This window comes from Apium graveolens, chromosome 2, assembly GCF_009905375.1.
Source record: "Apium graveolens cultivar Ventura chromosome 2, ASM990537v1, whole genome shotgun sequence".
Classification (NCBI taxonomy): Eukaryota; Viridiplantae; Streptophyta; class Magnoliopsida; order Apiales; family Apiaceae; genus Apium; species Apium graveolens.
The window spans coordinates 73,649,564-73,672,715 of NC_133648.1; positions in this window are offsets into that span (position 1 = coordinate 73,649,564).

Consider the following 23,152-nt stretch of genomic DNA (forward strand, 5'->3'; position numbering starts at 1 on the left):
TTTTAAAACTTCTACTTCAATTATTTTTATAGAGATTATCCTTTATGGGAATATTATTTAAATAATAATATTCAGATATTTTCTAATATATCGGGACTGATTTATTTCATTAAATCAGCATTACTCCAAACATTCTTAAAAATATTTTCGCGTCTTCAAAATGATTTTTAAAGGTTAGAGCGGATCCCAAAACTCGTTTTCAAATTTAAGATCTTCCTTTTTGAAGGGGACTTGAATACTCGCTCAAAAATCTAAGGGATCCGGCTCTGTGGTGTATTTTATATTCGCAACAAGGTTGCTGTTTTGATAAATAAATTGATTACTTACCCAACGTTCGGGAAGTAAGTCTATCTATTTGAGTCGGCATAAGCAATATGGGCTCAGTGGGCGTCCATGAAAGTGTAAGTGGCTCAGTGGGAGTCCATCAATGCGTAAGTGGCTGAGTGGCAGTCCATCATAGGTCCTAATGTGGCCAGGGTGATGACCAGTGGGGAATTCGTCCATCTACCAGTAGAAAAGGTTTCTTGTTGGTATCTTTGCCTGATCAGCAAGATATCAGGTTTATGCTAAGGTTTTCTCCTTTCCAAATTCATTGGATATTGCAACCCTGTTTATAATTTTCATAACAGAGGTTTTCAAGGAGTGTATGAAATGTATATATATAGGTGTATATATATATCGGGACTTAATGAAGTATCTCGTAACTTCATTTCTTTCAAATGATATTTCAAAGAATGAATCTATTCAAGTCTTATCTTGTAGTTTCATCAGTGTGATGAACTTTTGAAACTGATTATAACTTGAACGGTAGTAGTTCAAGTAGTATTTGGAAAAGATATAAGTATATTGGAGTATCTTGTAACTTCATCTTTTAAACTTATATCTAGTAAATGATTATCTTATGCATGTCAAAGATTTTCAGAAAAACGTTGAGACAAGGTTAGATATATGAGATCACCTTGCAACGATATTTTTATACAGTTATAAACTGGAACTCTGTGTATATTATACATGTCAGAGGATTTTAAAGATTGTGAAAAGTATATATGTATATATATACTGAATATTTTGCGACTTGGTTGCGTTAAGATAACAAACTTGGTTAATTTCTTTTTGACCAAGACTTTCATGAGTACTATGAGAATGCTCATATATTGTTAATTATTATACATATTATTTCAGTGGGCTTGTTGCTCTCCCTTGCTTTCTTCTTTCATCACACAACAACAGATAGACAAGATGAACAGGAGCAAGCTCCCAATTCGTGAGCGGTTAGGAAATGTTCCGCAGTTTCCTGTAGGCGTTGATGCCGTTGTAGCTGAGGTAGGAGCTACCAGTAGGCTAGGCTTTCAACTTTTGTTATGCCAGACTTATGTATATTTATGAATTGTAATAATGGCAAAGAATATATAAATTATTCAGAAACCCTTTTTATGATGAAATGGTTTATAATTGTGGAATAAAATGACTTGTGTTATTTTTGGTATTCATCTCTGAGACTATAACTTGTGGTGTGTGTGTGTATATTGTGGGGTCACAGTACGCAATAGTTGGCTGACTGTTAAGATTAAGTATTGATAAGGGAAATGGAACTTGTGACAACCCGAATCCCCGACCCCGGATTTGGGGGTGTTACAAAGGGAATGCTGACATATAGGACAATTGTCATACAACGGCTAAAAATGATTTAATTTCTGAAAGACACTTGTACCAAGTGAAGACGCGTCCCGATGTTTAAAAGAAAGCAGTTCAAATTTTTGTCAATGATTCTGAAGCTAAAATTCCAATTTTGTTTTCAATTGCATATGGAATTTAGGGGGTAGTTGTTATAGCCAAAATTTGGTTATGGATCGTTTCGGGTCAAGAACGGGTCAATTGAAATCAAATTGGGGCAAAAGGATGAAGGATTAGGTTTTAGGCTGCAATGCATGAAGGGAGGACACACCCTATATGCAGGACGCATCCAACGTTGAGTGGACTGTGTGATTTGGATTGTCTGAAGATTAAGGTTGCTATGCAAATGAATGTGGATGAAATCTCAATACGTCAAGGACGTGTCCAGGACGCAGGACGCGCCTTACATGAGTAAAGTGAATTTTCTATATGCCGGGGTTGCAATACAAGGGAAATGTGTGCATTCTACAAGAGGAAGATGCGTCCTGGTCTTGGGGGATATATGACTTTAAATTTTATTGGGATGATCATGCTTGTCCTCACCTAGGACAAGGCAGAGATAGACGAATTCAAGACAAGGAAAGGATAGAAAGAGCAACGGGGGGTTATTTTTAGTAACGTATTTGTTGTAGGTACTCTTTGAAGAATTCCCTCCTTGAGTCGATCAAGGAGGGGGGTGTCCGTGAAAAGCTAGAAGGCCTCCAGGAGTATGCCTGATGATTGAAGGCCTCCTCCTATATTTAACGGGTGTCCTTGTTAGGGATGCGGGGTTAATTTTGATGTGTGCTTTGAGAGCTCTGTTCTTGTATTCAACGGGTGTCCTCGTTGGAGAACTTTGGAGTCATCCTGCACTTTACACCCAAGAGCTTGGGATCACATGTCCTATTATTTGGTGGGTTATCCTCATTCGGGGGACAGGGACGCGTCCAATATTTGGGGTGAACCGTGGCTATACATGCGTTCGTAAATCAAGAGAGATAGCTGTAGCAGAGTATTATCCTTGCACAGGGAGATGCACTATCCGTGAAGTCCTACGATTATGAGCGAGCCTTGGGCCTTCGCGGTTGGGCCTTATAGTTGGACATTCCTAAAGCTAGCGGAAGATGGATTCTGGAAGGATTTCTAGCGGGCCTAGGAATGAGAAGTCTAAGCCCATTAGATTTCTTGTTCCCCAAGAACTATGTCAGGCTTGAACCCTATATATAGGGTATGTAGGCACATTGAGAGGGTAAAAAGTTGAGAGCTGATAATGAGCCACCACTTACTCTAATCAATCTGAGCCACCGATTAACACACAACCACCACACACTGCTTGAATTTCCGGCGAAGAACCACCATCACAGATCTTGATTCAAATGACGAACCTCATTCGTTATTGTTACCAGATTCCTCCGTCAACACACTATAATGCCACGCTTTTTAACGACGACAAACATCGTTATTCGCCTAAAAACTAGTAAATTCTTTATATATTTTATGAGATATACATGCGAGAAAAAGGTCAAGAAATTAAAAGAACTACTCTTTGAGCTTTTTTTACTTTATATAATGTCAAAATGGTAATTCAAATTAAAATTTATAAAAATTTATTAATTATTTATTCTTTTTGGATATAATTATATTATATACTATATTCCAATTCTAATTATAATTTTTTTTTATATATTGAAATAATATTAGATAAATATATTTAAAAATATAAGATTAAATATTAAGAAAATCAATTTAAATGAAACATAGAAGTTGATAATAAAATGATTGAGAGTCCTTAAAGAGTCATCCTACATACTCAAGATTTGAGATATTAATTAAATCATCTTTGATCTAAATGGATAGTCATAATCGTAGTGGTAGAATATATTGGTCTAGATTTGATTCTCATTTATACCCAGATTTGTTAAGTAAGACATATTGGTCTAGATATTTTTTTCAAAAATAATACGAAAGCAACACCAGTCACTGTTATTTAGTTTGATATAGCAGACTTAGGTCTCGTTTGAGATTTCTGAAATAAATAACTTAAAACTTAAAATAAAAATATGTTATATAAGTGATATATAAATTATTAATTTTAGTTATAAGTTGGTGATATATTTGGAAAATTATAACTTATAAATATAATTGGGAATTAGAACTAATCAGTTGAGGTACTGATTATAGATTAATCAATAAGTTTTGAATAATCAGAATAAAAATCGGATATATTTTTAATAATATTTAGTATTTAAGCCTAACTTATAATATGTATTTCTCAAATAAATATAAAAATTAATCATATTTAAAAATTGAATTGTTCAAATATTCCTTTAAAATTAATTAAGAACTTTTCAAAAAATCAATATTTTTTAAAACACTATCATCAGTTAATTTATTTTAAGAATGTGAGCGAATGAAATAATTTACAGTTGAATTTTCAAAACTTAACTATGAATAAGTTTGTTTTAATCTATATAATTATAACATCGCATGCAAGAATTGTCTTTACATCAAGAAAAATGATAAGTTAGAAAGTTAAAAGTACCGGCTCATTTAAGCCAGCTCATGTGTGCAGCGAAACAGGTGCACAGTATATATCTTGCGAATTAACATTAATGTCATATGATATCCTGCTTTCTGGTCAAGCAAATTGATGTTGGCAATATTTCACATGATTAACACTGATTATCAACATTTCCATTCAGATTCGTATAGATGAATCGTCTCCTTGATATTTTTATAGTGAAATTTAATTAGGGTTTACTGAACAAAGCATTAACAGATGGACAAGTTCACGTGACAACGACAATGAAGATAAGTCTACAAAAATATATACTGACATATACCAGCTATATATACTCGGTGACCCAAAGAAATTGGAAATATTTGGCGCAGTTAATCAAAGCGACACAACTTGGGATGTAAAACAAAATGAATTCTGGATATAAACTTGGTGACTAGAAAGGAAAATAAAGCCGGTGTTTGTATGGAAAGTGAACTAGCTAAAGGACCAATACTTTGCCAAAAGGAAAACCATAGACAATACGAGAAAAATGATGATATTATAGAGTACAAGATAAAGGCTGTCAAGGGGTTGTTCAATATTTATCTATATAATACATCAATATGTCACGTGTATAAAATTAATGAGATATTTTATTCATGAATTGAAATGACTAGTTTGTCCCTGTATTCAAAATTTAGTTAAAAATGTGTTGTTATTTGGAATCGAGCCACAGCCTATACATTCACAAATAGATGTTCATAACACTAAACTACATTATCACATATGCTATTAATAGTTCATATAATATATGAATGTCGTAAATAATGAAACTTTTTATTTTTTTACATCAAGCATAATTAGTAGATTATTTGTATAGTTAATTTTTTTTAAAAAAATATATCTATCCATCTATGTTCTTACATCAACATGTATTATTTTGTTGGAAACTTCTATAAAGCCAAACCAATAAATAATGTACATCAAAATTGCTAACTTGATTTAATATGAGTTGTCATAAACTTGACCCAATTTTAAAAAGTACTCAGTATTTGGTCTAGATTATCGCACTATTCGGTAAAGCTACATGCATTGTACTCAAACATTCAACCTTTTTTTTCATATTCCACTTTGTTAAAGCAATATATACGTTAATATCAAAATATAAAGTATGGGCATTTGACTTCTTTAATAATGGTGAATTTTTAAATAGCAAATGTTTAAATTCTAATTTATATTTTATACAAAATCAGAAGGAAAATGTTAACTCTTTTCTACAATATTATAAAAAAAATTCTAGCAGTTAATGTAATTGAAAAATTTATCGACCTAAATGAATTTGAGTAATTGGCACTTTATAACCCATTTTTTGGGCATTTTTTTGATTTGGGTGTATAAAATATTTTTCTGCAAATTGCACCTTTAACTTTAAAAGTCATTTATTCTAGCACCCCTTGGACCGTTTTTGAATATTACACCAGGGGTAAAATCGAAAAGATTTTGGTCTTCAAGAATAGCTCGTCGGATCATTCAATTTCTCAGTCTGAACCTACAGTTAAATACATGAATCAATTGCAAATGACAAACAAAATTTATCTATAATATCAAATTTTAAGAAAAATGCCTGAATATCAAATTCTCAATTCGAAGTAAGAATGCTATAATCGAGTTCAATATTTTTTTTACCTCTTTTAGTGAATTGGAGGCTAGAATTTGTTAGGGTTTGATTAGAGGTTCGATTTGGTTACTAGAACTTGAGATTTTAGCTCAATAACATCTTCAAAATCGATTTTTGGTCTTTGAAATTATAAGGTGCATTATGTTATAACCTGAACTCAAATTATTTTTTCCCGATTTTACCCTGATCAAACTAACAATTTTAACAGAATTTTATTCCAGGGGTTGCAAAATGAAGCGAAATTCAAAATTAATGGTACAACTTGCAAGAAAATATTATATAGACATGAATCGAAAAATGACCAAAAAATGGGTTACAAAATGCCATTTACTCAACGATTTTCGACAATACTCTATTTACAATAAAATTTAAATTATACATTGTTTCATATAATTAAAATTACATATATTTAAAAGTTTATGAATGAAACACAGTAGTTCTTGTAATTATTTATTTAGTACGAAATAATTTAATGTTATTATAGAATTATTTTCATATCTAAATTTTAATATATGAATAAATCTAATATACACACTAAAAATATGATTTGATTCGATCTACTATAAGTTAAAAATGAAAATTGATTATATTGACCACATAAATTATCGTACTATTTCTTTCATAATAACATTAAAATATTTAAAATTTAAGTACTAATGCTTATGAAAATTTTATCGAATTTAAAAAAGTTTGGCATGGAAAGCCAATATATAGGATTAATGAATTTGTATATGAAAAAATTTAAAATCATAAACGAATAAAATTGAGAACGATTAAAATAACACTCCATTAGTCCCTATACTAAAAAACAATATGTGATTTGACACCAATGCTACCACACACAATGATATATTCTAAAGTACATATTTCATGCACTAATAGTAGATATGTCTATATTTGCTAAATAAACTTCGCAAAAAAATTTAACAACATTATACTGGCACTTCAACATGAGAAACTTGAGACTGGGCTGAGACATCTTCTACTTTATATGCGATAAGTTTTCATCACCTTAGACTCGTATATATTGGAACTACGCAAATTATAATACATAACAACATATTTAACGTGGAGATCACGCACAATAAAATATTTATAATCACTAGAATCGTCAAATCCTGAGAAAAGAAGGAGAATAGATATAACTTTTGTGCATATGTTATGTACTTGATGATTTCATAATCAAAACATCTAAGTAGATTTTACTTAGTGAAATAATGTAGCACTCGACGGATAAGAATTATAGTCCTGACGGATAACTCATTATAGTCCCGACGGATGTTGACTTATTATCCATCGAGTGAGTAGCTTATGTAATAATGAGTCTGTAGCACAGTTCTGTATACATCTTTGTATAGATTCTGTAATAGCCTATAAGTCATGTTGACTTTAACTAGATATGCAGAATAGGTTGATTAATTGTAAATAAATGATGTCTTGTAATTCTGCATAAGTGAAATGAAGTCAAGTGCCAAAATAGCTACCGACGGATGATTAACAAAGCCATCGACGGATGATCAAATGACTATCAACAGATGTTTAATATAGCAGTCGACGGATGATCAATGAAGCCCTCAACGAATGTTCAGAAATTCGACGGATGATCATATATCCAACGGATGTTCATAAAGTCCAACGGATGATTATATAAAGAATTCAAACAGCAGTTGAACAGTGAAAGCTGAGCACAGCCGTCGAGATGTATACAAATCTACTGTGGAAGCCCATTAACTGGGTAATAAAGGACGAAAAGTAGCATAGCTTAAGACTGATAGTTTTTATATTTATTCAGTCTTTTTGACTTTTTAATTTTGGTAATATATAAACCAAGAACGTAGAAAATAGAAACAAGAGAGCTGAGATACAAAAACAGAGAAATCTTTGTAAGCAGAATCTTTAGCATTTCCTTGTATTATCAGTAGTTCAATTTATAAGCAGCTGTGAGCATTCTTGCACCCAGAGTTCTCTCGATATATAATATATATATATCTCTGGTGGAATTGTTTAAATCCACCAGAAAGTTTTTAAAGACTCTTATTTTTAATTACTTATGTTTTGATTCAATTAAGTTTCTATTCCGCATTGTGCTAATCAAAACACTTATATCTATATTCGAGTTGAACATTTTTATTTCGAGAAAAAGGTTCAAGAATTCCATTCAACCCCCCCTTCTGTAATTCTTGCTATATTGTTAAGGGACTAACAATTGGTATTAGAGCAAGCTCTTAATCTAAAAAGAGTTTAAAGATCAAAACAATTCAGCAAGATGAACAAGAAAGATGTTGGAGTCAAGATTTCTTTTCTAGATAAAGATAATTACCATCATTGGAAGGTAAAGATGCATCTTCATATGCTTTCTCAAGATGAGGCTTATGTGGACTGCATAGAAAGAGGCCCTCATGTTCCAATGAGAGCTGCAACAGGAAACGAGCCATCAGTTCCCAAGCCAAGGTACGAATGGTCTGATCCTGACATTGAACAAGTCAGAAAGGATAAAAAGGCCATGAACATTCTGTTCAATGGAGTTGATGCATACATGTTTGACAATATTATCAACTGCAAAATTGCCAAGGAAGTCTGGGATACTATACAGATAATCTGTGATGGCACTGAGCAAGTTAGAGAAAACAAGATGCAGCTCTTGATTCAGCAATATGAGCATTTTCACAATGAGGAAAGTGAGTCACTCACTGACATTTTTAGTAGATTTCAAAAACTACTAAATGCTCTTAAGTTGCATGGAAGAGTCTATCAGACTAAAGACTCTAATCTGAAATTCCCTAGATCTCTTCCAAAGGAATGGAAACCAATGACAGTCTCATTAAGAAACTCACAAGATTATAAAGAGTTTACTTTGGAGAGACTGTATGGGATCCTGAAGACCTATGAGCTTGAGATAGAGCAGGATGAAAGGATGGAGAGAGGAAAGAAGAAAGGAGGATCCATTGCACTAGTTGCTGAGGCGGAAAAGGAGAAGGAAGTGAAGATGGAAGCTGTTGAGTCAATTTTTAAGGTCTGTGAGAACAAAGGCAAAGGGCTTGCAGTAGAAAGTGAAGATTCATTGAGCCAAGATGACATGGAGGACATTGATGAGCACCTAGCATTTCTTTCCAAGAGATTTGCCAAGCTCAAGTTCAAGAAGAACTTTGGAGCAACCAAGCCAAATAGAAACATGGTGGATAAGTCAAAATTCAAATGTTTCAAATGTGGCTTGGCAGGGCATTTTGCAAATGAGTGTAGAAAGTCAGATTCCAGTAAGAAAAGGTTTGAGTCTGTGGATTATAAGCAAAAAAACTTTGATATACTCAAACAAAAGGAAAGGGCTTTTATTACACAAGAGAATGACTGGACAGCAGATGGTTTGGATGAAGATGAAGATGTCAGCTATGTCAATCTAGCCCTAATGGCCAAGTCTGATGAAACAGATACAAGTTCCTCAAGTAATCAGGTAATTACTACAAACCTTGCACATTTATCTAAAGCTGAGTGTAATGATGCCATAAATGACATGTCTACAGAATTATATCATTTGCGTGTTACACTTAATTCTCTTACTAAAGAAAATGCTAAAATCACAGAAAACAACTTATTTTTAAGTGAGAGGAATAATGTGCTTGAGTCTCAGTTTGTTGATTATGAGAAACTAAGAATTGAGTGTAAGATTGCCAAGGAGGAATTAACTAAGTCCTTGAAAATGGAAGAGATTTTAAAGAAGCAGCTCGAGCATGAACAAGAGGTGAGTAAAGCATGGAAAACATCCAGGGATGTCCATGCTCAAATCACCAAAGTTCAAGGAATTGAGTCTTTTTGTGATGAAGCCTGGAAAAAGAGCAAAGAGAAACTAGAACCTAATTTGGTAGATGGTTTGCTAACAGATGTAGACTCGACGGATGATGAGAACTATCCGTCGGATAACAAAAAGTGTTATCCGTCGAAAGATGAAAATCCTCATTCGTCGGCTGTGAGCAAGCCCATTAGCAAAGCCAAACTAATCAAGCTGAATGAGAAGTATGGGTCTGTTTCCAAGAACTTTGTTTCAGGAGAGTCAAGTCAAGTTAAGAAAGGGAAAAAGGTTAATGTTGGTCACATGACTGTCAAACAGTTAAGTGACAGACTTGAGAAAATTGAGGTAAAAACAGAGACTAAAAGGAAAAACAATAGGAATGGTAAAGTAGGGATTAACAAATACAATAACTACACACCTGATAAATATGCTCCTAGAAAAATCTGTGTCAAGTGTGGTAGTGTAAATCATTTGTCTGTTAATTGCAAATCTGCCATGCCTACTCCCATTTCTGTTCAGTCTCAATTTCCTAACATGAATGCCATGCCTCCCATGCCTGTTAATGCTATGCCTACACAGAACATGAATGCACAGTTTGCTAATATGCCATTTACACCTAATCCATATTATGCTGCATACAATATGCCTCAAATGCCATTTAGCATGCCTTACTGGAATAACATGTTTACACCAAGCATGCCATTTCCTGTTAGCCATAATATGCATGATAATTCTGTTGCATTGAATGGTTTCAAAGGTCCAACCCAAATGACTAAGGAAGAATCTGAAATTTCTAAGTCAAATGAGATAAGACCTAAGAAACAGAAGAAGAAAGCTAACAAGACAGGACCCAAGGAAACTTGGGTACCAAAATCAACTTGATTTGATTTTGATGTGTGCTGGGAAACAGAAGGAATCTTTGGTACTTGGATAGTGGTTGTTCAAGACACATGACTGGTGATTCTACCCTGCTCACAAAGCTTAAGGAAAGAGCTGGCCCAAGTATTACTTTTGGAGATGATAGCAAGGGTTATACTGTGGGATATGGCTTGATTTCAAAGGACAATGTCATCATTGAGGAGGCTGCCTTAGTGGATGGTCTCAAACACAATCTGTTGAGTATCAGCCAGCTTTGTGACAAAGGCAATTCAGTAACCTTCAACAAAGAAGCCTGTGTTGTGACTAATAATCAAAGCAACAAAGTTGTTCTCACTGGTGTGAGAAGAGGAAATGTGTATCTAGCTGATTTTAACTCATCCAAAGCAGAATCTGTAACTTGCCTTCTCAGCAAAGCAAGTCAGGATGAAAGTTGGCTATGGCACAAAAAGCTGTCCCATTTAAACTTCAAGACCATGAATGAGCTGGTAAAGAAAGAACTAGTAAGAGGCATTCCTCTAGTGGAGTTTATAAAGGATGGACTGTGTGATGCCTGCCAAAAAGGGAAGCAGATTAAAGCATCATTCAGGAAGAAACTTGATTCAGCAATTAAAGAGCCTTTGCAACTGCTTCACATGGATTTGTTTGGACCAGTCAATGTATTGTCAATCTCAAGAAAAAGATTTTGCCTAGTAATTGTAGATGATTTCTCAAAGTTCTCTTGGACACATTTTTTAAAGTCTAAAGATGAGACTAGTGAAATCATCATCAATCACATAAGGCAAGTCAACAATCATCCTGATTTCAAAGTTAGAAGAATCAGGTTTGACAATGGAACTGAGTTCAAGAATTCTGTCATGAGAGCATTTTGTGAAGAAAATGGGATTCTGAATGAGTTTTCAGCAGCAAGGACTCCACAACAGAATGAAGTAGTGGAAAGGAAGAATAGATCACTTATTGAAGTTGCAAGGACTATGCTTGAAGAATCTAGACTACCAACATATTTCTGGGCTGAAGCTATAAATACTGCATGCTACACTCAGAACATTTCTCTGATTAATCAAGCAAGATGCATGACTCCCTATCAATTGTTCAAGAACAAGAAGCCAACTCTAAACTTTCTTCATGTCTTTGGCTGCAAATGATATATCCTGAGAAATCAAAGTGATCAAAATGGGAAGTTTGATGCTAAAGCAGATGAAGGAATTTTTATTGGATATGCTGTTGGTAAAGCATATAGAGTCTACAATCTAAGAACCAACATTGTTGTGAAATCTATACATGTTATGTTTGATGATAAAAAGATTGAAGGACTGATAGATGGAGATTACCATGAGAGCCTCAAATTCGACAATGTGGAGATGGTTAGTGATGACAGTGATGATGAGAGTGATCAAGAAACAGTGTCTAAGGTTAATGCAGACAAATCTACCACCAATGAAGCACAAAACTCAACATCCGTCGAGTTGCATAATGCTTCATCCGTCGGAAGGCAATCTGTGTTATCCGTCGGAAGACAACCTGCCTCATCCGTCGGTACTCAAAATTCACCATCCGTCAGGTTATCAAGAGGACCAGGAAGTCAAGATAGATCACCTATAGAAAGTACCCCTTTCTCAAATCAAAGATCCACAAACTCAGGGGGAGTTTCTAGCAATCAAAACTCAATCACACATCAAGACAACCATGAGGTCTCTTCATCTAGAGCTAATCTACCTCAACAAAGGAAATGGACAAAAGATCACCCCTTTGAGCTTATCATTGGTGATGTTTCTTCTAGAGTTCAAACAAGAAGAGCAACTCAAGAAGAATGTCTATACAACAGCTTTCTATCAAAGGAAGAAACAAAGAAGGTAGGAGAAGCTTTGTTGGATCCTGATTGGATTTTAGCTATGCAGGAGGAGCTAAACCAATTTGAAAGGAATAATGTATGGAAGCTGGTACCCAAGCCTAAAGGAAAGAATCCAATAGACACCAAGTGGGTATTCAGAAACAAGATGAATGAAAATGGCATAGTAATCAGGAATAAAGCTGGATTGGTTGCTAAGGGTTATTGTCAGCAAGAAGGAATAGATTTTGATGAAACTTTTGCTCCTGTTGCAAGACTTGAAGCCATCAGAATCTTCTTAGCCTATGCAGCCCATGCCAATTTCAAGGTCTATCAAATGGATGTCAAAAGTGCCTTTCTAAATGGAGATTTGGAGGAAGAAGTGTATGTTAGTCAACATCCTGGTTTTGAAGATCCAAATTTTCCAGAATATGTCTATTATCTTCTGAAAGCACTTTATGGACTGAAGCAAGCACCTAGAGCCTGGTATGACACTTTATCAAAGTTCCTTTTGGAAAATCATTTCACAAGAGGTACTGTAGATAAAACTTTATTTTTCAGAAATGTTAATGGCTCTAGTATACTTGTTCAAATCTATGTAGATGATATTAATTTTGGCTCTACAGATGAGAAACTTTGCAAAAAGTTTGCCAAATTGATGCAAAGTAAGTATGAAATGAGTATGATGGGAGAACTAATTTACTTTCTTGGTTTACAAGTTAAGCAAGTTAGTGATGGAATATTCATTAGTCAAACTAAATATATTTTTGATCTTTTAAAAAAGTTTGATCTAATGGATTGCACATCTGCAAAAACTCCCATGGCCACTGCAACTAAGCTTGAATTAAACATTATTGAAAAGTCTGTGGATATTTCAAGTTACAGAGGCATGGTTGGCTCACTTCTGTACTTAACAGCCAGTAGGATAGATATAATGTTTGCTACATGTTTATGTGCTAGATTTCAGGCTGATCCTAGAGAATCTCACTTGATAGCTATTAAGAGAATTTTCAGATATCTCAAGGGAACACCAAAACTTGGCATTTGATACCCTAGAGATTCTGGTTTTGATCTAACTGGTTATTCAAATACAGATTATGCAGGTTGTAGAATTGATAGAAAGAGCACAACAGGAACTTGTCAATTTCTAGGAAACAAGCTTGTGTCCTAGTTCAATAAAAAGCAAAATTCAGTTTCTACTTCTACAGCTGAAGCTGAATATATTGCTGCTGGCAGTTGCTGTGCACAGATTTTATGGATGAAAAATCAATTGCTAGACTATGGTTTGCAAGTTGAGAGGATTCCTATTTTCTGTGATAACACAAGTGCAATTGCCATCACTGAAAATCCAGTGCAACATTCAAGGACAAAGCACATATACATCAAGTACCATTTCATAAGGGAATACTTTATGTCTCGACGAATATCAGTTTATCCTCATCCGTCGAATTGTCTAAATCTCAGCCGTTAATTCCCTGAACATTATCCATCGAGTATACTTACAGTTTGTAAGCATTACACGGCGGATAATGGGTGGAATTTTTACAGTTTACTTTTAAACGACAATTTTATGCAATTTCTATTGGTTAATTTACTTTCCTTTATTATTTTTATCAGTTATTTTTGAGATAGTATAAAAGCTTATTTCATTCCAATTGTTTTATTTTATCATTCTAAAATTCAACAGCTTTTATTTCATTCTCTCTCAAGCAAATATTCTCTTTCTCTTCAAGCTTTCATTCTCTAACAATGGCACATGTAGCAAAGATTATATCTCGAAATGGGTTCATTTATGAGAAGAACAACTTCACTGCTTTGGTCAATAAGGGTATTCAACAATCAGAGGACTATCACAAGATGATGGGCTTTGTGAAGAATTGCAAGCTAAATTATGCCATGCTGGAGTCACCCACAATCTTCTGTGAAGTTGTTGAAGAGATGTGGACCACTGCTATCTACAACTCTGCAGACAAGACCATCACTCTTACCATCAAAGGTAATGAGTTCTGTATCAATATCGATGTGATAAAAGCATGTTTCAAAATTCCTGATAATAATGTGACTTCACCACACAATGACACTGATATTGTCAATATGCTTAATTCCATGCATTATGCACTTCATACTACTAAACTAAGTGATATTAGGAGATTGGGTCTTAGGAAGGAGTGGAGTTTCTTGTGTGATGTGGTTACTAAAGTTTTCTCTGGAAAAGTCAGTAATTTTGATTCAGTGAATATTTCCATGCTTAACGTGCTATACATGCTAGTTACAGATAAATTTTATAATTTCAGTGACCTTGTCTTGTTTGAGTTAGGTTTTAAACTAGGTGAGTTAGCTAAAAGAGAAAAGAATGTGTATTATGCTAGATTTTTCATGTTATTGGCTAACCATCTATGTCAAGAGATTGTGCTTGAGAACCCAACCAACAAACTGGCTTCTTGGGTTCAAGAGAGAAGACTCATTGCAGATTTGAACAGATCCAACCATCACAGGGATGTGCCAATGTTCTATTTTCCTGTAATGCAGGCACCTCAGGTAAGTGAGGTAAGTTCATCCATCCCTACAACTATTCCAACCTCCACTATTTCTTTGACTCCAGGAGTAGCTATGGCAACTGTGCCAATGACTAAACAGTTGCCTACCAAAGCCTCCAAACCCTCTACAATTTCTAAATCTAAATCAAAAAAAACCCCCTCTAGCATCTTTCAAAAGATGCCAGTTGAAAAATCCACAAAAGCAAAAGAGGGGAGTGTGAAGGAGGGAAAGTCAGGTGAGGGAAGGGGTGAACATCAAAGAAACCCCAAGAATAAGGATGGAGAGTTGAGTGAATCCCAGCCTAGCCAAACTGCAGTTTCCCAACAAACTGCAGTGCTTAAAAAGGATAAAAGCTCACTTCTAGCTGCATCCTCCCAAAATGATGCAATTATTGAACAAAGCTCTCAGCCAAGAGCACAGGCCAAAAGGGTTAGGGACACAAGCTCACCCCAAACTTATACAAGAAAGAAGAAATATAAAACCTCTGGGGATGCATAGGGTACACACACAGTGCAAACTGGTGCTAAAGACACAGTCCATGCACTCTCTCAAATTTAGTTTGATGTGGCTCCAATAAATGTGGAGTCACAGCCAAAATCTCTAATAATAGAAGCATCTGAAACACCATACTCACCAACAAACTCTCTGGAAGAGGATATGATAAACACTTCAATTCCTGATTCCCCTTCTTTAACTCTGTTGGGGAAGCCAAAATCTAGTGCAAGTGAGCATCATCTTTTAGATGATTTGTTGGCTCACTTGCCAATTCTTTCAGATACTATTGTGACATCTGTGCCCCAAATATCTTTAATCAACACAGAGTCAACAATAGTTTCTCTTCCCACCTCATTCATTTCTACTCTCACGATGGATATTTCCCACCTTAGTAGGTGAAGGTGAGGGTGTGAGGGTGAGGAGCCAGGGTGAGACCCTGATGCAACAAAAGAGAGATTATGAGAGAAAAATAGGTACATAAGTAATAAGGGTGGATACAGCCATTGCTCATGAGTCAATGATTGTGGATGATGCTGAAAAGGAAAGACAATTACAACAACATTATAAGGCTGTAATTGATAACATTTCCTTGGATGCTGACACTTTTACTCATCCTGTGTCAGCCTATCAATTGTTGGCTGCTCAGGGAAATGAGGAGGCAGAAAAGACATTAAATTTGGTGCATACTTCAGAATCTCTAAAAAGGGATAAAGCTGCTATCAATTTAATGCCTCCTAAAGCTGATGAGCCATCTGAAGAATTTGGAGTAAATTCTAATGATGATGACTCTATTTTATTTAATGGAAGCATGAACTTAGGGGGAGATGAAGGCCCAAGTTCTACTCCTGATCTACCTGAATGGGCCTTGACTAAGAAATCCACACCTGGACAATTCAATGTATCCTTGGTCAAACAAATCATGTCTATCCAAAAGGCCATTCAGAAGAGCTCAAATGCTGGTACCAAGGCTGTTCTTCAAGCTCACCTAGATTCTTTACATCTAATGAAGCTACAGCAAGTCCAACAGAATCTGAGTGTAGATGAAATCAAAAAGGATATAGTTGACTTGAAGACCTACAATTCTGAGAAGCTGGATTCAGTCATGCCATATGGTACCATGCAGGATCTATTACTGAGACTGAGGAGAGAATCAGATTCTGAGCTGGCCAAGCTGGAAGATAGAGTTCAAGTTATTGAGAATTTTGTGGCCATCCTTCTTCAAAATCAACAGTCTCAGACAAGTCTTCTCATGCAACTGGCTAAAGCACAAGGCCTAACTCCTCAACTTGATGATAACAAAAAGGGGGAGAGAGAACCAATTAAGGGGGAGAAAGTACCAAGTGAGGGGGATAAAATTCAAGTACAAATCAACAAAGTAATTGTTTACTATCTCCAAGCCACCAGTTGCAGATGGTATAGATCTAATTAAAGCAGCAACAACAAACTTGAAAGTTGCTGAGAAAGGAAAGTTGAGTTTGATCAACTGGGAGAAGATTGATGAGGAGATACATAAAAAGTTTGAACTTGTCAAGGAGCCAGTTAAGTCAGCCTTCCATCACTCTCAAGTCAAGCAAATCAGTGTGAATGAGATGAGCATGAATTATCTGGAAAGAGGACAATCTTCCTGCATCAAGTCTATAAAGGCTGAAATAATTCTTAAACCAAGGGCAAACTATCCAAAATCATCTTTGAAGAACCCCTTGGACACTGTGTATGAGACACCCAAGCCTGATAAAAAGAAGCTTCTGACAAGATCAATTGCTTTCTATAAAGATCCAGCTGATTCAACTTCATAAAGAAGAATTGCTAAGATATTCAGAAATGGAAAGGAAATTTGTGTGATAGCTGGACATCCTCAATTTTCTCAAGCAAAGAGAGAAGAAAAGGCAAGATTAAAGCAAGAAAAGAAGCAAGCTGCTCTAGATGCAAAGAAGGCTAAACAAAAGAAAGAGCAGATTGCTATCTTAGCCAAGCTACAGGCTGTAAGTTCATCTCAACGAATTCCCTCTCAACCTTCTGAAGCCACTGAATCAAGGAAACAAATTGAAGAACAGAAGAAATCCCCAAGGAAGAAAGAATTGGTTAGAAGAACAAAAAGGAAACTGGATATTGTTGACAAGAAATTGGAAGATCAATTTCCTAAGGTACCCACACCAGCTACAACTCAAGCATCAAAGCCCTCTGTGGTATTTGAAGATATAAGGGTGGTGGATCCCTACAGGAATATTCATGGTGAACCTATTGTGCCCAAGGATGAGCCAATAGAGTGGGATAACATACCAATTCCTGACTTCAGTTTACCAATCCTTAGCAAGCCAAAAAGGACAAAGTTAAGGGTAGTCAAGAAAGTGAAGCTGTCACATCTCAAATCCAAATCAGTAGTTAAAGCTCAACCTAAAGTCAACAGGGGAGACTACTTGTACTTGTGTGACATCAAAGAGTTTTCAGATCTAAATCTTTATCTGGATGAACTAGATGAAGTGAGGGGAATTGATGCATACAGGAACCTACCTGAAAGGTTAGTGTTCAAGTACAAAGGAGGAAGGGAGGTTCAGTGGCCACTTCACAGGATTCTTCAAGAAAGCCAAGCTGTACTGATTAAAGTTTATTCATCCTTCAAGAAGAACTTTGGGTTCAATGTAACTTCAAGAAGACTAATATTGAAGAAGATTGAATAACTAAGGAGTATTAGAGCTAAAGATGCACTCCCAAAGACTCTAATCATCCCATACACAGGGAGAAGAGTGCATCTAAGGCCCTACTGACTGATGGAGTTCATGGATGACAAAGGTGTGAGAAGATTCTTTAAGTTAGAAGACCAATTGAGTATCTCTAGAAATGACACTCTCTTGGAAATTCAAGAAAAGCTAGATCTCTCAGAATCTGATGAACTGGAATTCCATAGGCAGCTCCAAAATCAGATTAATGAAAAAACAGGAAGCTTGGAAGAAGATCCAGACCTTCAAGAAACTAGAAAACTCTGCTCAGGCTAGAGGAGCATCTTGAAATGACTGTGAGCCAAACTTTGTACATTTTGATTATTTGAAGCACTTTCAGTATTATCTACTTGTCTTTAAAGCTGTATGTTTAGGATGTTTTGTTATCATCAAGTATCTCTTAATTTATGCCTACAATTCCAGTAGACATAAATTGGGGGAGATTGTTGTGCATATGTTGTGTACTTGATGATTTCATAAACAAAACATCTAAGTAGATTTTACTTAGTGAAATAATGTAGCACTCGACGGATAAGAATTATAGTCCCGACGGATAACTCATCATAGTCCCGACGGATGTTGACTTATTATCCATTGAGTGAGTAGCTTATGTAATAATGAGTCTGTAGTACAGTTCTGTATACATCTTTGTATAGATTCTGTAGTAGCCTATAAGTCATGTTGACTTTAACTAGAAATGTAAAATAGGTTGATTAATTGTAAATAAATGATGTCTTGTAATTCTGTACAAGTGAAATGAAGTCAAATGCCAAAATAGCTACCGACGGATGATTAACAAAGGCATCGACGGATGATCAAATGACTATCAATAGATGTTTAATATAGCAGTTGACGGATGATCAATGAAGCCATCAACGGATGTTCAGAAAGTCGACGGATGATCATATATCCAACGAATGTTCATAAAGTCCAACGGATGATAATATAAAGAATTCAAACAACAGTTGAACAGTGAAAGCTGAGCACAGCTGTCGAGATGTATACAAATCTACTGTGGAAGCCCATTAATTGGGTAATAAAGGACGAAAAGTAGCAAAGATTAAGACTGATAGTTTTTATATTTATTCAGTCTTTTTGACTTTGTAATTGTGGTAATATATAAACCAAGAACGTAGCAAATAGAAACAAGAGAGCTGAGATACAAAAATAGAGAAATCTTTGTAAGCAGAATCTTTAGCATTTCCCTGTATTATCAGTAGTTCAATTTGTAAGCAGCTGTAAGCATTCTTGCACACAGAGTTCTCTCGATATATAATATATATATATATCTCTGGTGGAATTGTTTAAATCCATCAAAAAGTTTTTAAAGACTCTTGTTTTTAATTACTTATGTTTTGATTCAATTAAGTTTCTATTCCGCATTGTGCTAATCAAAACACGTATATCTATATTCGAGTTGAACATTTTTATTTCGAGAAAAAGGTTCAAGAATTCCATTCAACCCCCCTTCTGTAATTCTTGCTATATTGTTAAGGGACTAACAATAACACAAGAAACCATCACTTAAGCGTTAAAACAATCATTGAGCCTAAACTACTTCTATTGCTATTTTGTACACTTTAATTAATTTATGAGGGATTATATTCTTTATTTTTTAACCGGAAAAAAATGATATTTCAAAAAGTATTTACACCGCATTTCGATATTTCTAGAAAACGGCTCGTGCCTCAAACATACTACTATGCAACTTTATATGACATGATAACCTTGGTTGATCAAGATTGCAAAAACTTGGTAACTTCCAAAAATGATTTAAATACCTATACATGTAGAAAAAGTGAATATTAATAATACTTATTTTAATTTATATGGTATTTATAATTTAATTTCGTGATCACATAGGCAACTTTCGAAGATTGCTAATGTTGCCAAGTCAATATAAAATTAAGTAAAAATAAAGTACTAATATATATGATGATTTGGTAAGGTTAACAATAATTTTGGCAACCCCTTATTAGAGATGCTCCTAGGATATCTCCAATAGAGCTTGTCAAGGAGTTGCCAAATCTTATGTAAAATAACAATCATGATTGCCAACTTATTTTAGTTATGTAGTTGTCAAGTGGTTTCCCACCAAGATTACCAAAACTTGAAAACTTCCCGAATTTACTAAAATACATATACAAGTGTAAAAGGTGTATATCAATGATACCCTTTTCAGTTTATGAACCATTTACGGTTTAATTTAGAAACCAAATAGAAAACTTTTAAAGATTGCTAAGAGCAAATCCAACCCACCACTATAACATCATAATATTGTAAGTTTCAGTGTAAAATAAACTCTAACCTAACATTATAATAGTGTAAAAGTTACACCAAATGAATAGTGTGTTGTGCATAATATGCCTCAATATAACAAGACTAAGTCACTTTGAAAACCCTAAGATTTAGTGGTATGATAATCATTTTGTATTTCGTAATTTTATTTCTTGAGTATATAAAAATGTTAAGGAGATTAGATTGAGAGATTTTTCTATGAACAACCATCAAGCTAAGGAATAAGCTCTCGAAGAAGATCAAGCATGATCATGCCTCAGAGAGAAGTGTATGAGCTTGGGATTGAATAAAGTTGTTTGGGAGAAATGTTCAAAGTTACATATCGACAAGTCACAGATCAAGACGTGCAGGGTTGTCTATCGAGAAGTCAGAATAACTTATAGAGAAGTCACTCTACTTGTAGATATGTCACTATACTTGTAGAGAAGTCATTCTACTTGTAGAGATGTCAAGTCCAAGTCATGTAGAGATGTAGAGATGTCGACAAGTCAAAACTGCATGTAGAGAAGTGGAAATTACGGCAAGTCAAAACTGCATGTAAAGAAGTGGAGATGTCGAAAAGTCAAAACTGCATGTAGTGAAGTGGAGATGTCGACAAGTCATTCTACATATCAACATGAGATATCTCTATACAAAAATGTAAATCTCGATAACAACTCAATTTACATAATACAACCAACTTGAAGATTCAAGATTATCAGTCAACAAACCATTTTATAACTGAAATGGAAAGTCTACAAATGCAGCTTGAGGAGTGCAAGATCAAGGGCCAAGATGAACTGGATAAAGGAGGGTCACAGAGCTTGATGATTATATGCAGATTTGCTGCACTTAAAAATAGAATTAGACAAATTAGCTTTAGAAAGTGTGTTAGTCTATTTTAGTGCAATTTCTGTAAAATATGCATGTTGATCTATAAAACATGTCATGGGTCCTTTGTTTAGATGTAACAAAATAGATCCAGAAATCTTGTATTCTCTCAAGAGAAGTAGCCGGGTTCTTATTATTCAAGAAGACATATTTGTAGCACAACTAATTTGATTTAATATAAATCAAGTGAGTTTTGATAATTGCTTATATCTTTTGCATTGAGTTAACTAAATTCATACCCAGCTGTTTAAGTTTCACAACCTAAACACTAAACTTGATTTCAAAGATAGTAAAAATCAAGAAAATCAAGTAAACACATTCACCCCACTAATATGTTGCACGTCATACCGAACTAGTGGTATTAGAGCAAAATATGAAAGTAAACAGATTAGATTTTGGAAGTATGATTGCACAAAAACTTGGAAGTATCAATATTCATGTCTTTGATAAAGTGTATTACACTATATGAAAGAAGAAAATGATGTTGTTCATCAGGATGGCTCATCCACTGAAAGTGAGAAAAAACCTGAGACTAGTCCAGCCATCAAGGCACCAACAACTGAAACCAAAAATAAAAGCACAATAAAGAAAAAGAAGAACAGAAATAAAGATATGAGTCAACAAAAGCAACAACTATACCTATGTTGCAGATGCCCCTAGAAAGCAGTGTCAAAAATGTGGCTCAACAAATCATCTAACTCATTTTTGTAAAAAAATTGTTGGTGAACCAAAGTGCAGAGCATGCAAGTATAAAGAAGCTCAAGCAGATGACCCCTATTCTTTATGTGACAAGTTTGATTTCATTTCATGCAACATGAAAGTTATGACTAGATGTCATTGGAACATGCACAAAGTGGGTATACATGAACAAAATGGATGAAAATGGTGTTGTTACTAGAAACAAGGCAAGACTGGTTGCCAAAGGCTACTCACAAGAAGAAGGAATTGACTATGATGAAACTTTTTCTCTAGTTCCAAGACTTGAAGCAATAAGAATTTTTCTTGCATTTGCTGCACTAAATTTCAAGGTATTTCAAATGGATGTGAAAAATGCACTCCTCAATGGTGAACTAGAAGAAGAAGTCTATGTGCAACAACCTCCTCGCTTTGGAGGTCCATAATTTCCAGATTTTGTTTACAGACTATTAAAGGCTCTCTATGGTTTGAAGCAAGTACCAAAAGCATGGTATGGTACATTTTCAGATTTTTTAATCAAGAATAGATTCACTAGAGGCATAATTGACAAAACTCTATTCTACAAGCAACACGGTGATGACATTATCCTAATTTAAATCTATGTGGATGATATCATTTTTGGATCTATTAATGAGAAACTATGTCAAAGATTTTCAAAACTCATGCAAAGTGAATATGAGATGTGCATGATGGGAGAATTAAGTTAGTCAAAGAAGTGATGATATTTTCATCAGTCAAACTAAATATATCAATGATCTTCTGAAGAAATTTGGAATGGATGATTGTTCACCTGCATCTACTCTTATGTCTACAGCTACCAAATTGGATGAAGATAAGAAAGGAAATAATGTAGATATTTCAAATTATATCTTTACTTTATTTGACTGTAAGTAGACCAGACATCATGTTTGCTGCATGTATGTGTGCAATATTTCAAGCAAATCCTAAAGAATCACATCCGATGGTTGTCAAGAGGATTTTCAGATATTTGAAGGAAACACCAAACTTGGGATTGTGGTATCCTAAGGGAACTGGTTTTGAAGCTGTTGGATACACATATGTAGATTTTGTTGGATGTAGGGTAGACAGAAAGAGTACTAGTGAAAGTTGGCAATTCCTTGGTCAAAGATTTGTATCATAGTATACTTAAAAAATAACAATCTGTGTCAACTTTTACAGCTAAAGCTGAATACAGAGCTGTTGGAAGTTGTTGTGCTCA